General features: G+C 41.2%; 1 long non-coding RNA gene across 1 annotated transcript in view; it reads right to left on the minus strand.

Annotated features, from left to right (window-relative positions):
- Nucleotides 1–15,540, minus strand: part of LOC110070376 (uncharacterized) — a 30,872-nt gene extending 15,332 nt beyond the window's left edge. Inside the window, exons 1-2 of the long non-coding RNA XR_002299021.3 lie at nucleotides 15,452–15,540; nucleotides 1,837–1,973 (exon numbers count right to left, since the gene is read on the minus strand). This is a non-coding gene — a long non-coding RNA (uncharacterized LOC110070376). The remainder of the gene's footprint in view (nucleotides 1–1,836; nucleotides 1,974–15,451) is intronic.
- Between the last annotated feature and the right edge of the window lie 1,170 nt (nucleotides 15,541–16,710).

Here is a 16,710-nt window from a genome sequence, read left to right on the forward strand (position 1 = left end):
CAATATGATATTATACCATGGTGAAAAGTACCCCAACACATCCAGCAATTATTTTTTTACATCTCAAACCTAAAATACTGTTAAATTCTTTGTCATTTCTTCAACATAGCCTGCACTGCCATAACAACACATGGATCCCCAAAATATCCTCACCTTTATACAAGGAATTTGTTTTTAGTTAGACAAAGAGATGTCTAAATGCCAATAAATTTCATTTTACCTATCAGTGAACAGCCTGATCCTATGGATACTTTAGAAAAAATATAAAGCATTGCCATCAGCAATGAACTGGAGAATTGTGGACCTTTTCAATGAGGTAACCACATATAAAATAAAAAGATAGTAACATTTGAAATATTAATAGATTTGTTTCAGTGTGAACTTTCCTGGGTTACAGTCAACTTCTAATTGTGGTAATATGTAGACATGATAAATTAAAGAGGACTACAGCCAAACACAGAGGTTATATACAGACAGGAAACATCTGCTGGGATCAGTAGTTTTATCTCCTCAACAAGACTATTTGGAAACTTGAACTTGTTTAAAATATGGCAGCTAGATTATTAACTGGAACCACCAGACATGAGCTTGGGACATTCCAAAGCTAGATGCTTCAAAACAAACAAACAAACAAACAAACAAACAAACAAACAAAAATCTGCAAAGTCCAATCAGGCAGGCAGGAAGCAGCAGCAACCCTTGCTTCTAATGGTTTTGAAGCTGTACTCCTAGAGAAACAAAAGTATATGAGTTTCCATGGGGACTGTGTGTGGTGGATTTGAGATGTCCGTGGATGGGATATTTCCTAGCCATCTGAATAGATCCTACAATTGCAAGTTCAGGTCAGGGCTAGCTTTAGCCAAAGACAAGATATTGCCTCAGTGGCAAAAAAAAAGAAAAGAAAACAAAAAAGAAAGGAAAAGGATTACTGAGACAAATTTTGCTCATTTGTTTGTTTTTAAGACATATTATACACACTGAGTGACAAACTTGGGAACATCGTTTGTGATAATTCTGCTGTAGGGTCTAGTTCTGAGAGAACTGTGCAAAGAATTCTTTAGGGGAATAAGATGCCTCGTCCTATGAAAGTACATCCATAATTTCTTTGCTTACTTTGTTTTTACTGACTGCTCCTACTGTTATTTACTTGCAATGAACTGTATTTTGAACTACCTTTATGAGACACACTGCTGGGCGATATGATGGAAAGGTTATGTGTGTTATACAGAAAATCAATCAATGCCTAACTGTTGTTCAAAGACTCCAGTGCAAGTAAATTAAACTGCAGCCCAGGACTTAACATCAAACTGCCTTCTTCCAGTAATTGTCTCATTTGACTTTTCAACTGGGCATTTTTATTTAAAAAGAAAAGATTATCTTTGCTTTTTTCCCCCTAAGACAATAGTCTTGTGAAATTTAAAATAATATGGAAAAGATTGCCATGAGTGATATAGTTACTGTACTGTCTGTTACGTACTGCAGCATATGGTGAGAAGTGGGTAAGAGTGTGAAGGCAACTGAAAAAAAGATTTAAATAGCAAGAAACTCCATGCAGATTTTAACAAAAAGTCCCTGGGTTTTTTAATTTTCACCTTCTGAGCTCAATAAGATGGAATGGCTGCATTCCTTGACAAAAGAAGTCTGGTTTTGTAAGCCTGACACGTTCTTATCTGGATGTCTTTTGCTCATTAGTCCTAGGTCAGCCTGAAGGATATTTCAAAGGTCTTACACCCACTCTCACATACAATGTGTGATATTAGGTTCATCTATTGACCTTTGCAAGTTAAACAGAAGTATATTGTGACAAAATGGGTCTGCGTGGAACTAGAACCTCACCCCTCTTTTAGAAGTAATTGTTTCTTTCCATGGTTGTAAGGTGTACACCTTTAGTAAATTATGAATCTTCTTCCGTGGGCACATTGTAGATACAGCAGCATTGGTTAAGAAGCTTCTCAATGCAGGAAAAGGGTTCCCTAGGGCAGGCGAGGAAAACAAGGTTAACTTTGGATTCGATGCTTTGAAGAAAAGCTGTTAATGCAGGCTGTTGCCTGCAAAATCTCATGCTAAATTAAAGCCAATTTGTCACAAGCAAGTTGTGGTTGGTGTGACAAACCCAGACCTACTGGGATCTGCCACACGTTAACTAAGCTGCCACCAACCATTCCCTATAAGAAGTCACACAGACCAGGGATGGATTTTCAACAAATAAAGAATAAGGTTTATTTAAAACAACACACAGGGAAAATAAAATGATTAGGTGAATAAGATATAGTAACGTGGCTTAGTCTCATTCATACATGCATACAGTTTGGTTCACACAGAACCCTTAACTTGAAGCACAGACCCTGAACCTATCAGTTCTGGCTAACCAACAGACACCTGAACCTATCAGGTTGGTACTCTGACACACAGTAGTACCCTGTCTGACACACAGACTCCCACACCAGCTTCTTCTTCCCAGCTGCTGCTTCTTCACATCCCAGCGTCTGCACTTCTCCACACACGCATCACATATATATACAGTACAGCCCCTCCTCCTGATGTCCCGCCTTCCACTCCCCATAGGATGGAACTTTCCCTCCAAACCCATGACAGACAGGTAACATCAGTGCTGTATGTAACAGTTGGTTGTAACATTCTAAAATCCCAAATACACAGAGTAGACATTAGTTGCTTAAAAATCTATTGCTTAACATTTAAAAGATGGTGCCAGTGCAATAGAACCACATAAAAATTAGAAAGATACTTGAAGATTGTAGAATGCAGATGGTAGATTCAACCATGTACAAAAAAAGTTCTCTAATATTAGCTTTATAAATAATGCAGTGCCTTATACAAGTGACATTTAAGAGGGTTCCCCAGGTAGAGGGTCCCACTTGGTTCGAAAGATTCATTATTTAACTACATTAGTGGTATATCTACTGTCTGACAAATTAGGAATTAACTAAACAGTCAGCTTACTGAAAAATGCATCTAAGGCTAGAATTCTGTTGATGATTTATATTATTGTAAGTACTCTTGCAGAAGACATTGCTTTAAAAGATCATGGACCCTGTCCCACACATAGGCTGCTAATAGGAGGTTGTTTGTGAACATTGTATAACATGTATTGTACCTTTGTACAACCAATTGGATACAAAGGTACAATCCAAAATACCTCTTTATATGTATATTTATACCATACAACTGCCAAACATAATACAGTGGTGCCTCGCTTAACGAGCGCACCGTATAACGAAGAATCCGTATAGCGATCCCTTTTTGGGGATCGCTATACGGAGCTGCCCCAATCGCCGCACTCGCTTTGCGACGATTGGGGCGTCCGGAGGCCATTTTGGAGCCGCCTAACATTAAAATGGCTGCGGACGACCCGAAATGCCCCCCCGCAGCGTTTTTGCGACCTCGGTAAGCAAGGGGAGGGCGCGAAAACACTGATAGGGGGCCATTTCGGGTCATCCGGCGGCCATTTTGGAGCCACCGATCAGCTGATCGGCGGCTCCAAAATGGCCACCGTACCGCAAAAACATCGCTGGAGGGGTAAGTTTGGATGCTTATTGGAACGCATTAAACTAAGTTTAATGCGTTCCAATAGGCTTTCCTTGCCCCGTACAGCGATGTTTTCGCATAGCGAAGGTTAATCCGGAACGGATTAACCTCGCTATGCCGGGCACCACTGTACTGGCCTTAATCTTATTTTTAGTACAGTTTTTGAGTTTGAGATGTATTATATACCTCGCCCATCATCTACTGGTAAAGAGGATCAAACGAAGCATACTATGCTTCAAACATATTCTTTATTTTACAAAATAAAGCAAGACAGGAAAACCACATGCAACAAAAGATTAGGTGGGTCCATTTTTTTATTCTGACTTGGGACCATATAAGGATCCAAATATGGAATAATTACTCAAGCACTTCCAAGTATCATCTCCAACATGGCAGATCATTTCTGTGGGTTTTCAGAAAAGAAAGATATTTGCTTTTTAAAAAAACTTTGTTAAATTATTTCATGGGACCTCAGAGGTTCACATATTTAGAACTTCCAGAGTCCTCTCAGAATAGAACAAGAACCTTAAGCCTTTGAAAAACAAAATTCTGTTGTAGTTATACCAGTTGTATGTGATCTGTTAACAACTCCCTCTGTTTGCTTAATTAAAAAAAAATCATTAAAACGTAAGGCAAAATACAAACACTCAAACATGAAATAACCAACTAGAATAAATAAAACCACCAACCATGAACTTCAATACACAAGAATAAAAATCCTGAAGACGTTAACATTATCTTATAATATCTGAGATCAGAGAGAGAAAGAAAATGTTCAGCTGGTGTGAAAAAGAAAAAAAACTTCTGATTTGACAGAGGAGTGATATGTTTATATATCCATTCATTGTACTAAGTTTATGCTTATAACTCTGCCTCTGTGCACTCAAGCTTTGGCTTGGTTTTTCAGCCATAATCCTTTTTCCTCTGCTATCTGGAGGGACATGCAGAAGTCACGCATAAAGTTCATTAGAGAAGTTCCCTTTAGAAGCAAAATGTCACTGGTAACATGTGAGGGGGAAGGGTATTTATGCCCCCTGTTCTTAAACACACTCACTCACATACCTCCTGTTGGATAAACACACACTCATATGCTTCATCATATTTATATTTCTGACTATATCCTGCCCTCTTGTGGAAATCCACTATCATTATAATGCACACGTCTTCCTGAAAACTGTATGCCAGGTTGGGGAATCTGTCATCCTCCAGATGTTTCTAAACTTCAGCTTCTAAGGCAGGGGTCTCAAACTGTGGCCCTCCAGATGTTCTTAGCCTACAGCTCCCAGAAGCCTTCAGCACCACCTCTGCTGGCCAGGATTTCTGGGAGTTGAAGTCCAAGAACATCTGGAGGGTCACAGTTTGAGACCCCTGTTCTAAGGGATTTCACCCATGTGACCAATGGTGAGGCATTAGGGGAAAGTTCACCATCATTTAGAAAGTAATATTTTCCAAGTAGCAAATACTAAGAAGTGGTTTACCATTCCCTTCTTCTGGGGCACCCTGGGACTGTGCAGCTTGCCCAAAGCCAAACAGGCTGGCTTACCTCACAGGAGGCACAGTGGGGAGACAAATTCTCAACCTCTGGCTTTTAAGTCACTGAAACTATCCAGTTTTCGACACCTCTTTTTATTATTTCAACATTCTATACATACAAAATTTCACATCTTGACACTTTAGCATCTGGGAACATTAGGGACATCCTGCTAGAATCTGTGATCTTCAGTGGAGGCTCTGTTGCGTCCCTCAGCACCCCAGGAAGGTAGGCTGGTGAACACATGAGTCAGGAATTTCTCCATAACATCATTTTATTGTGGAATTCCTTCCCAGGGGACATTACACTGGCTCCGTCCTCAATGAGTTTCCAGCAGGCAGTTAAAACTATGCTATTTTCTATGGATTACCCCAAACCAGTTTCTAAACTTCCAAAGAAAGAGATTACAAAAAATTATCTGTGATCTATTACTAAAACATATATTTTTTCCTATTTTTTTAACCTGTATCCATTTTTATTGTATAGTGCTTTGGAAACCTTTGTAGCCCAAAAAGCAATTGAAAAATACTACTCTTTATTTCTAATACTAATACTTTAATAGAGGAATATATAAAGCACCAAAAATTAATGCTGCCTTACTGTGTTTAATGTTATATTCATATATCATTCCACAGCCAACAACATCCAGATTATAGTATGCCATATAGAATTTAAATATATTTGCTATTTTAATATTTTTTTAATCACCATTGTTGGGTGACATTCTCTTCATTGACAACTCCAAGGTGCTATCTAATATGTCAGGGAATGAGGATTTCCAGAGAAGCTGATCAGCTATGAGGTGACAAGGAAACAAGCCAGAGAAACAAGCCTTAGTCACTTTTATGGCCCAGTTTTATTACTAGCCCTGTTGCCCAGTCCCTTCCTTTCGCATCAGCAAGACTATGATCCTGAAGGGCTCAGAGAAGGTCTCCTCCTCCTCCTCCTCTGTCTCCTTCCCTATCAGAATTTGGATGTTGCTTTTGTGAGAAACGCTCACCCCTTGGCTCCAATTGTGAGAAATGCTCACAACCTTGTTACTCAAATGCAGTAACCAGACAACCACGAATACAAGCAGCTCTCCTTTATTTAAAAAAAGCAGTTTTACAAGAGCAGGTGTCCTAACTGGGTAGGCACACATATCAATACAGGTAGCATGATATTTATGCCCTACTCCCGGCCACATGGTCCCTCCCTTGTTTCCCCATTGGTCTGGGTAATCCAAGGTGTACAGCCTATCTGATATGCTTAAACCGATCACAGGAAGTCCCGCCTCTGTTTACATCTCCCACTCCTCTCTTTACCTAGACCCCAGACTCTTATTTATTTCTATCCTTATTTGGTATATGTTCCCTTTTCCTAACCTCCCTGTGGTCATTCTAACTGACCCATTAAGTTCCTTCATTCTTACCTAGGCCTACTCACTCAATCTTCTTGTCAGTACAACAGGGTACCTCCCTTATTTGTACTTTCGTCTTATAATTCCTCATGACTTCTTTAAATTCCTTGTGTGGGCTAAAGAGTATGTACTGATTATTTTATCATGACCATTTACTCGATAATCCTGTCCTTACATGGACTTGCAAAAGCAGCACTGATTCCTCTATTTCTCTCATTGTGACATTGTATACAGCAGCTCTAGACCATGATGTTGTGTTGCATCCATAGTGAACTGCAAGGTTTTTCAGCCAATTTTTCAAAGAAGGCAGCTTCATGTTAACAGATGGGAACTGTCATATCTGGTGTCACTTGTGCTCCTGGTATGTTTGACTCATTGTTGGCCTCAAACAGTTTGTGGGAGTAATTTTGGAGCTGGAGAATGTGACAAGACTGGGTGCCCTGAATGTATATTTTATACAGATGGGGTATATTTTTAGCATTATGTCATAAGGTTTATTGCCAATCTCTAGCAACAGGAGGAGGGGGAGGAGGAGGAGGTGGTGGTGGTGGTGGTAACAAGTCTGCATCACAATTAAAACTAGCATCCCCCCAATCTCCAAGTATTTAGAACCTCTTCCCAACATAAATGAAATTTTATAGCCACTATCCAGGTCTCTATGGTCATTACCTAACTAGAGAAAGAGCATAGTAACTGGCAGGAGTACAGTCTCTCAGAGTTGACCAGAAAGTGAACACTAACAAGCCAAACCATCAATATTTACTTCTTGGTGAACCCTAAGAGACTATACTCCTCTCTGGTGAGCTCTTTTCTGAGAGGGGAGGCATGACAGCCACATACACATGCTGTCTTTGAATCCAAAGATTCTTCTAGAGATGGGGACAAATCATTTTGGTGGGTCGTCCTGGTTTGTGAGTCATCAAAGTTGATCCATGAATTTGCTCCCAGTAACCGGATGAACCATTAATTATTTGTCAGTTCCTTGGATTTTTTAAAACTGGCCTCCTTGCCCCTTCCCACTGCTGTATCGCTTCTCAATCCCTAACTTATCCTACTGTCTCCTCCTGCTCCTCTGCCACTGCTGTCTCCACTGGAATGGAAGCTAAGCTGCTGAAACAGCGGTTTCTGTTCCAGCAGCCTAGCTTCTGTTCCATTGCAAATGAAGGGGGGGATCTAGCCGCCTAGAGTGGTCACGGTGACCAGATAGGCGGGGTATAAATGGAATAAATAAATAAATAAATTTCCTTCAATCAGGCTTCGACTCTCTGCCTATGCTTGCATGGAATCCACAGAGGCATTGGCAGATGATGGAAGCCTGTTTGAAGGGAATCACCACTGTTTGCAATGACAGCAGGACTTATTCCCTTTTAAAAAAAAAGCGTGTTTCAATCAGGCTTACTCTCTGTCCCTGCCAAGCAGATCAGCTGATCCATGTGAGCATAGGCAGAGAGATTAATGGACAAATATAAGAGATGTATATTCATCCCTTCGTATTCATGGTGGGTCTCCTGATCTCACAAATAGGAAGGGATGAATATCCAATGAATCAGCAATATTCAACAAATTCTGTGATTTGTTTTTATATTTGTTCCCATATTTAGTTTTTTCTCTGCAGCTGAAAAGATTCCTTTATTCTCCTACTTGGTTGTTCCAAACTGTACTTTGGATCACTCTAGAACCCAGGAAAATATACAGACTGAGTTCCACTATGTAAGAATAATATTTGCCTACTAAACAGGGACACCATTTGAGGTTTTCCAAATGTATGGCAAAATGTAGGAAAGACCTGAAGCCTAGTTTTAACTAAACAAATAATTCACATCTGGACTGTTCATCAGAAAACTTACTGACCATAGCTATTTTCTATGGCAGCAAGGTTCCTATTAGCATACAGGAAAGTTGAAAGTGAAAGCAAAACAAAATAAAACCTTCATCATAAGCTAGAGCATAAATTAAACGTTCCTCTTGTACATATATAAGTTCCAATTTACAGAGTAACAGAGGCAAATTGGACTTTCTACCAATCATATAGTAACTGTGGGACTACAGGAGCAGCCCTTTTTTAAATGTGTGTTTTGGCACAAAAAATAAACATGTATATTTTGCATTTGAAATCCTGTATTTTGCACAATATATAAGGTCTTCATGTAAAACATATTTTGTGCAATAAAATACACATCTGCAAATTTTTGAATAAAAAGTATCAAATTACAAAACAAATGCACAAAAACGTCCATAATCTTAATTGATGGGGACAAAACTTGTGTGATTTTTGTTTGTTGCTTGCAAGAAGAAAATAGGCAGAGATTTACCCCTCACTCCCATTCATCCTCTTGACAAATGGTCTGACTTGGTATGAGGCAGCTGTCTATATTCTTAAAACATAGCTAGTCATGCCTTACAACTGTTACTTATATGAAGGCCTTGCTCACCATTTTAAACATGGCACACTAATTGTAAACCACACCAATTTTAAAACATGCTATTATATCCTGAGCTAATAACTATTTGAAGTGAAGAATATACCAGCTGCTCCCTGAGTCCTGAGAAAATTACAATAATGTTGCTCAATATGGGAGGCATTCCACTTCACTCAGGTATAACTGCACTGCACCATAGATCTTTGTTGCCATCGGTAACAGGTGCTTAACATTTGCCATAGCAACTGCTATATTGGAGCAAGTTGAGAACTCCTGGAGGACAGTGTATGGGCTTCAGTCCATTTTCTAATATCTGTAATGTGTAACCAAAGGTAATTGCACTCACTTCCATTCATGGAGAAGGGAGGAAAACAGTTAAGGAATCTTAGGAAACAGTAAAATATGCCTGTACCATATATTCTTCATTTCCTTTGCCATCTGTTGAAACTTAAGAGGGCAATAATGAAATGAGCTGGCTTTCAAACAATTGTCTCAAAGAGAGTTGTACCTGGAATATCCAGTGGAGCCTAATGTTCAAGAAAAAATGTACTGTACTTGTAACAGAGCAAGCTGAAGCCATTTTGCTATTTGAGTTAGATCAGGAATTGGCATTCTTCTTACCCTCCAAAGGTCATAGTACCCAGTACCCACGGTGAGCCAAATTATTTTGGCAATAGAGGCAGAGATTTTCTCGAGTTTTCCTTTCCATCCCCCCTGGCAGTAAAAATACAACAGTACATTAATAGCAATTTGCTGCCTTTTCATAATACTCTTAATTAGAGATGGGCATGAACCACCAGTTCAGTGGTTTGTGCTGGTTCATTTATCAGTTCAGTGCTTCATAGACCTGCTTCCTCCTTGGGGGGCACTCACTCAGAGGAAGCGGCCTGGCTTCGCTGCCCTGCCATCTCCAGGTGATGCCTCTGAGTGGGTGGTCACTAGAGGAGGTGGAGCTTTGAAGCACTGAACCCCTGTTCAGCCAATAAGGAAACCAGCACAAACCACTGAGTTAGTGGTTCATGTCTATCTCTACTCATAATCCACCACCTGAAGCAGTTCACTCACTTTTGCAAAATACCATGCTATCCTCGCTTTGTAATTACTTCCATTAAATTTCTTTATTCTGTCACAGTCAATGGATGTCCTTACAAAGGCAAGGCATGGGCTAAAGCTCAAATAACACTTTTCTGCTCTTGCTTATTTGCATTCATTTTCTGTGGCTTGTTTCCCTGTCTGACCATGAACTATCATGGTCAACTAAAAAGATTCCAAAATAATTACATGGTACTTCCTGACTGTTCTCTTGAAGCTGCTTTAAGGCATATGAAGAAAACAATGTTCTTGCCAGTTAAAGTTAAGGAAATATTTATTGTCTCCCAAAGGGCTTCCAAGCTTGCTGAATCAAGAGACATTCTCCCTGTGGATTTTGAAGCAGCTGAAATGTTTTGAAGGTTGAGTTGTTCCAAATGAGTATGCTTGTTAAAGGCCCATCTGCTGTTGTGTCTACAGTAGAAAGAACAGGAATAGAACAGCCTTCAAATTTTCTGATCCACCATTCCTAGAATACCTGCCCATTGCCCTTTCTGGATGTGGCATATTAGATTCGTAGACAAAAAGTTGTCCATCTTGCTTCAGTGAATATGGGAAAATCTCTGCCGAACTAGAGCATCTTTTTACGCGGTGGTGGCAAGCAGGCACAAGGATCCCCCTCCCCAACACACACACTGGCCATCAAACTCATTTCTGGCTGGGCTTCTGGCCATCTTATTTGGTCTACAGCATCCACAAACACCCAGAGCCCAGAAAGAGGGGACACATAAAAGACTAAGAGGTACACTTGAGGCAAGCAGAGGGAGATCAAGAGCAGCAACCACAGAAGGAGAACAGAAGTCACTATAGCAAACTGGTGCTCCCCCTAAGGCAACAGACTATGCTTCCTGGTGTCAGGAAGGGTAAGATGAAGGAAAGAAGGCAAGAATGAAGGAAGCATCTCCTTGACCATCAGTCTGGAAATGCCAGCAGCTGGAGCCAGGGAGTTGGATGCTAGCTGTGGAGAGAGATCTCTGGAGTTGTATGGAACTAAAATGACTATGCCCTGCCCTGCCTGGCAGAGTTTTCTTCAGACAATAAAGGCTACATTGATATGCCTCATTCTGGAGGAAGGGCATGAGGCCAGCTGCCAGCTCTACTTCTGAGAAGCAGGAGACTAAAGCAAAGACTGGCCCTTGCAGAGAGGAATCCTTCCTTCTAGATGCCAGAGGGGCTGGAGAAGAATGATCCCCTCCACCAGTCCATTAAAAACGTCAGTACAGTGGTGCCTCCCAAGACAATGTTAATTCGTTCAGCGAAAAATGCTGTCTTGCGAAAACATCTTGTGAAATGTCATTCCCCATTGGAATGCATTGAAATCTATTTAGTGTGTTCCAATGGAAAAATAATCATCTTGCAAAAATCGTCCATAAAAATCATCGTCTTGTGGAACGCAGTTCCCAATTGGAATGCATTGAAATCTATTTAATGTGTTCCAATGGGGAAAAATGTGAAAATTGCCCATAGAAAATATCGTCTTGCGAAGCGCAACAGCAATTGCAAAAACCAATCATCTTGCGGATTAATCGTCCCGCAAGGCAATCGTCTTGTGAGGCACCACTGTATTTCAAACTGCAAGAATTTAAAGCACAGCTGAGAAGGAAAGTGCATCTCATTTCATGGCCCACCTATACCACATAACAGAGCAACTGCAGCTGGGATAGGGAGTCACCCAGCCAGGAGCCCACAAATGCAGAAAACAAAATGGAACAGAATTGCTAAAACCACTGCTTTTATTTTGATGGCTCCTTGCCCCTGCTTCCTGGCTTCAGCACTCTTCGTCTCCACTGATCTCCTGCCATCCTCATTTGGACTGTTTACTGATCCTGCTTCTGACTGCTCCCTGTTTGGATTGCCGACTTGCTATGTAATTGATTTATGGATTGACTCTGGCTTTGTACTGTGATTATCCTCTGCCTCCTCCCTGAACTCTTGTGATGTCTTTTCCGTGGGGTGATTTGGATCATTCTTGGACTTTCACGTAGCTTCATGTCTGCCTGGCCAGCAACCTTGAACAGTTGAGTGCCACGGAGAAATACAACCAGGAAGACAAATTATAGTAGGATAACTTTTCCGAGAGAATGACTTTGTCAGCATGACCATATCAACCCTCCTCCTCCTGCAGCCAGGAACACTGGTTGAAAAAAAAAATACGCTGCCTTCCTAGTTCATCATGCACTGTGAACTCTGACTGGCAGTGACTCTCCAGTGTTTTAGGCAGGCCTAGCCCTCACTTTAAGATATCTAGTACTCCCTACCTCATCCTGGTAACAAATATTTCTTGGCACAAATGGCCTTCCAAAAATCTCCACCTAGTTGTGGAGAAAAGATTCCACCAAATGTCTCCAGGAATCTCCCAAAGGCAGGGCTCACCATTAGCAATGGTTTCAGCACAGCTTTGCTTTGTTCTTCGTTCTGCCCATGTGAGGCAAGGGGGTGGGTGGGTTGGATGCTCTGCTCTCAATTCACAATCCCAGGAGATGGGAAGTTGACAATTGCTCTTGGCTGTTATTCCTCAGAACCAACTCTTAGACAAGCTGCTTTTTTGCACTACAATCCCTAGCCCCACAAACCAGCATGAACACGACACATTCTGGATGAAGAATTCTGACAGCTATAGAGCAAAAAATACTAGGAAAGCGATCTGCTCTCAGCCGGTGTTAACAGCAGATAATGGGAATCTGGAGGGAGCAGCGGTTTGGGAAGGGGTCAGTGGAAACCTTCTGTTGGAATTTTATTTGCAACTTTGTGTGTGATTTGTGTGACTGGGAGGGACTTTCTGGGCTGGGGTATCCATCTCTCCAGCACTAACCAATTGTTCCTTCCAGCCTTTGGATACATAGAGAGCCCCACCTCTCTGCTGAATGTATTTTCCCTCTCTTTCTTCTGTTAGTGGCAGTTGTTTATTTGATGCTGCTCTGGTTGGTTGGTTGCCAATGTATGTGCAGTAAAGAAAGCAGCATGCACAAATCTGTAATTTCAAGCAATTGTAAATAAATATTTTTAAAAAATTCATTTCACCACAAATATCTCAGAGTGCATTACTGAGACTGTATATATCAGTTGATGAGAAAGAGGTGGACTCTGGGAAACTTGTAACTGCTATCCTTTGTGAGTCTCTGTATACCTACTGTGTAGCAAAAGATAGTTTATCAGAAATTTAAAACTCTGCTACGCCAAAACTCTGCATTTCTCCTCTGAACTAGTGCTGCCAGTGCCTTGTATTTGAGCATTTTGTGTATTTTTTTCACAGTAATGTTAATGTTTGTAATCTACCCAGAAAACTTCTGACTCGTCTTGATTTTAGAAAACCTTAAAAACCAAATTTTTGTTGGTGACGATTGAAGAAAAAGAAAACAACACTACCCTCTAGTGTTCTGCCGAGAAACTAAGTCAAATTAATAACTGTAAGAATTTATCCTGAATGTAGTTAGAATATGTATAATTGCTTCAGAACAGATACTTGGGTGATGTGATCCTCAAAATAATGTACCTTTCATAAGATACTCAGGACTGCTGTCCATTATTTTGGGGAGAATCTCCCCCTAGATTGTACACTGATTGTACAAACTGCTTCTTTTAAAAACCAAGAAAGTGTTACTAAATTCACACTTTATTTTCATTTTTTTCCTGCAATGGTTCCTATTTTTTAATAACATTTCTATTTTAGATGTTCTCTCGTGAGCTGAAGGCATACTCAGTTCTTCTCCACCCCACTTTATCATCCCGACCACCCTGTGAGGCAGGTTGAAATAAGACAGCATGGCTGGCTAAAGGTAAGGTGATGAATAGAGATGAGGAGGAAGCACCAAAATGGAGCTGCGTCTTGGTTCATGGGTCGTCAAACTTGACAACCCATGAACCACAAATCCCCCCCCCGTGGCCCAACCAACCACGAATCAATTTGTCAGGTCATACTTTTTTAGACAGCCCCTGGGGCTATCTTTAAAAAAAAAAGCCCTGGCCCCACAGCCTTCCTGTGCCGCATGGCATAGGAAGAGGAGGAAAGGGATCAAAGCGATCCCCCAGCCCCACTGCCTTCACAAAGGCTTTGATCCCTTCCCTCCTCTTCCTATGCCGTGTGGGCACAGGAAGAGGGGGAAAGGGGAACCAAGCCATTCCCCAGCCCAGGGGTGAGATTCCCTTCAGGCAGGCTTTAGCAAGCTGCCTGAAAGGAAAACCTCTCTCTGATTATGCCCCTAAGGAACAGCTGATCTGTGGGGGTATAAGCAGATAGGGAATGAAGGGACGAATATGAAAGGGTTATATTCACTGCTTCATATTTGTTGGGGTCTCTGGACCCCAAGAATACAAAGCAATTATTATCTGATGAGTCAGGAATACTTGTTGAATATCCTGATTCATTTTTATATTCATCCCCATGTCTAGTGAGAATTTAAGACCCAAAAACCTTAAATCAGTTTTCTAAGCACAGCACCATTTTTGCTGTCCTGAAGGTGTCTTGCAGTGAACCAGTTATCCAGTTTGTCAGATCCAGTACTCAAGTTAAGCTCTTATCAGCTGACTGATTATTCTTGGAGAATTCTGGGAGTTGGAGTGAAAAAAAAATCAGAAAGACAACACCCCAGTAACCAGTTACAGCCAAAACATGGTTATAAATCTCTCAGCAGACCTTGGTGCTCAAGAGACAAAAGTCTAGCATGCTTCTGGTTTCATATGCATGTTCAAAGGCACGGCATTTATGCAAAGCCACATCCTTACCAATCTTTTAGTACTACATAATAAATAAATAAAATAAATAAATAAATATGAGGATTCAAACATCTTTATAGTGTTTGTGTTTAGGAAATAAACATACAGGCAAGCTGCCGTACAATTTAAAGCATAGGAAAGGAACCACTGGCTTTTTAGATGTTTCAGTCTGCAAATTCTGCAACCCCTTATTTATTGACTGTGGTGCATGAGGCTGATGGGAGATGGCATCAAGAACATCTAGAAAATTAAAAGTTTTCTATCCTCAATTTAAAAGCTGCCATATTTTCTGTATTTAACTGTAAGTGTGGCTTGGAATGTTGATTTCTTTTATTGGATGGCTTTAAGATACAAATTGTGGTGTAAGTAGCAGCTAAATCAATATCAGCAAGAGATTAGGAAGCATTCTAGCCACCTCTCTATGTTACATAAGAATCTATTTCATGGTTGTTAAGTCAACCATGGAAGTAAACAAAGGAGGGGAGGAAATAAGAGTCTTAAAATGTGGACAGAATAAACTGGTACCTGAGCAAGATAGTCCACCAGCACTTTAGGCCCATAGCATTTCAGCTACCTGGAAAAATAGGGCCAAAACAACTTACACCCAGTGCAACCCACTTCCATGGCAGATGAACTCAGCTGTTAGTCAAACCTGCATGTCAAAGTCCAAGATGTCACAGACAGCCTCCCACCATGGACAAGGGCATCAGGACCCAGTCCTCCACACAGGTTATCAAGTCCAAAGACACTCACTATGCAGCTGGCTGTGGCCAAGCAGAGGCAAGAACACTGGGCTGGAAGCCAGGTCACAGGACTGGGAGCACAGAGCCAGAACAATGCACTGAAACGGAGATGTTTTCAACAACTTAGAAGTACAAGTTCCATACTTTTGTGCATACTGTATGGAACATAGAAGTACAGTGGTGCCTCGCTTAACGAGTGCACCGTTTAACGAAAAATCCGTATAGCGATCCCTTTTTGGGGATCGCTATACGGATCAGCCCCAATCGCCGCACTCGCTTTGCGACGATTGGGGCTCCAGCGGCCATTTTGGAGCCGCCGAACAGCTGATCGGCAGCTCCAAAATGGCCGCCGGATGACCCGAAATGGCCCCTATCAGCGTTTTCGCGCCCTCCCCTTGCTTACGGAGGGCGTGAAAACGCTGATAGGGGCCATTTCGGGTCATGCAGCGGCCATTTTGGAGCCGCCGATCAGCTGATCGGCGGCTCCAAAATGGCCGCCGGACGCGAAAACATCGCTGGAGGGGTAAGTTTGCACACTTATTGGAACGCATTAAACTAAGTTTAATGCGTTCCAATAGGTTTTACTTACCCGCACAGCGATGTTTTCGTATAGCGAAGGTTAATCTGGAACGGATTAACCTCGCTATACGGGGCACCACTGTAATGTAGATAAATAAAGTTTTGTAAAATTAGATGAGCTGATGTTGCCTGGAATTACTACAATAATGAAAAAAAGAGTATATCTTGATACCCAGATAAGTTTTGAAATGATTGGAAATGGTTATCAGGTTCCATTCTGGAATTAACTCTCTTTCTGCAATAAATGCCAACTGGGACAAATACAGGTTTCTGATTTTTTTCCTGGAGGTCTATAAAGTTCTGCAGGGCTCTTAGCAAGATGTTCAGGCTTTATGCTCTCTAACCGGACACCTTCCAGGGAAGCAGAATTTGTCCTCAGATCAACCAGTGTCACCCTGCCCTGTCTTAATGTGAGGACTGGCCAAATTATTTCTAACATCACATTTGCCAACATTTTTTGGGGAGGAACCATGTGGCCCTGTTGAAGCAAAATCAGCAAACTGTGGCATTGAAGACAAGAAAGTTTTATTTCACAGTTTGCCAGATATATCACAGTTGCCTTAAGTTTTGTCTTGTCAGGATGGGGGGGGGCAATGTTCCTTTTTACCTAAATATATGTGACTTCGTGGCTCAGTGAGTAAGGTATCTGACTCTGGAGCCGGAGTTTGGGAGATCAATTCTGCACAGGAC

Source organism: Pogona vitticeps, chromosome 3 (assembly GCF_051106095.1).
Source record: "Pogona vitticeps strain Pit_001003342236 chromosome 3, PviZW2.1, whole genome shotgun sequence".
Classification (NCBI taxonomy): Eukaryota; Metazoa; Chordata; class Lepidosauria; order Squamata; family Agamidae; genus Pogona; species Pogona vitticeps.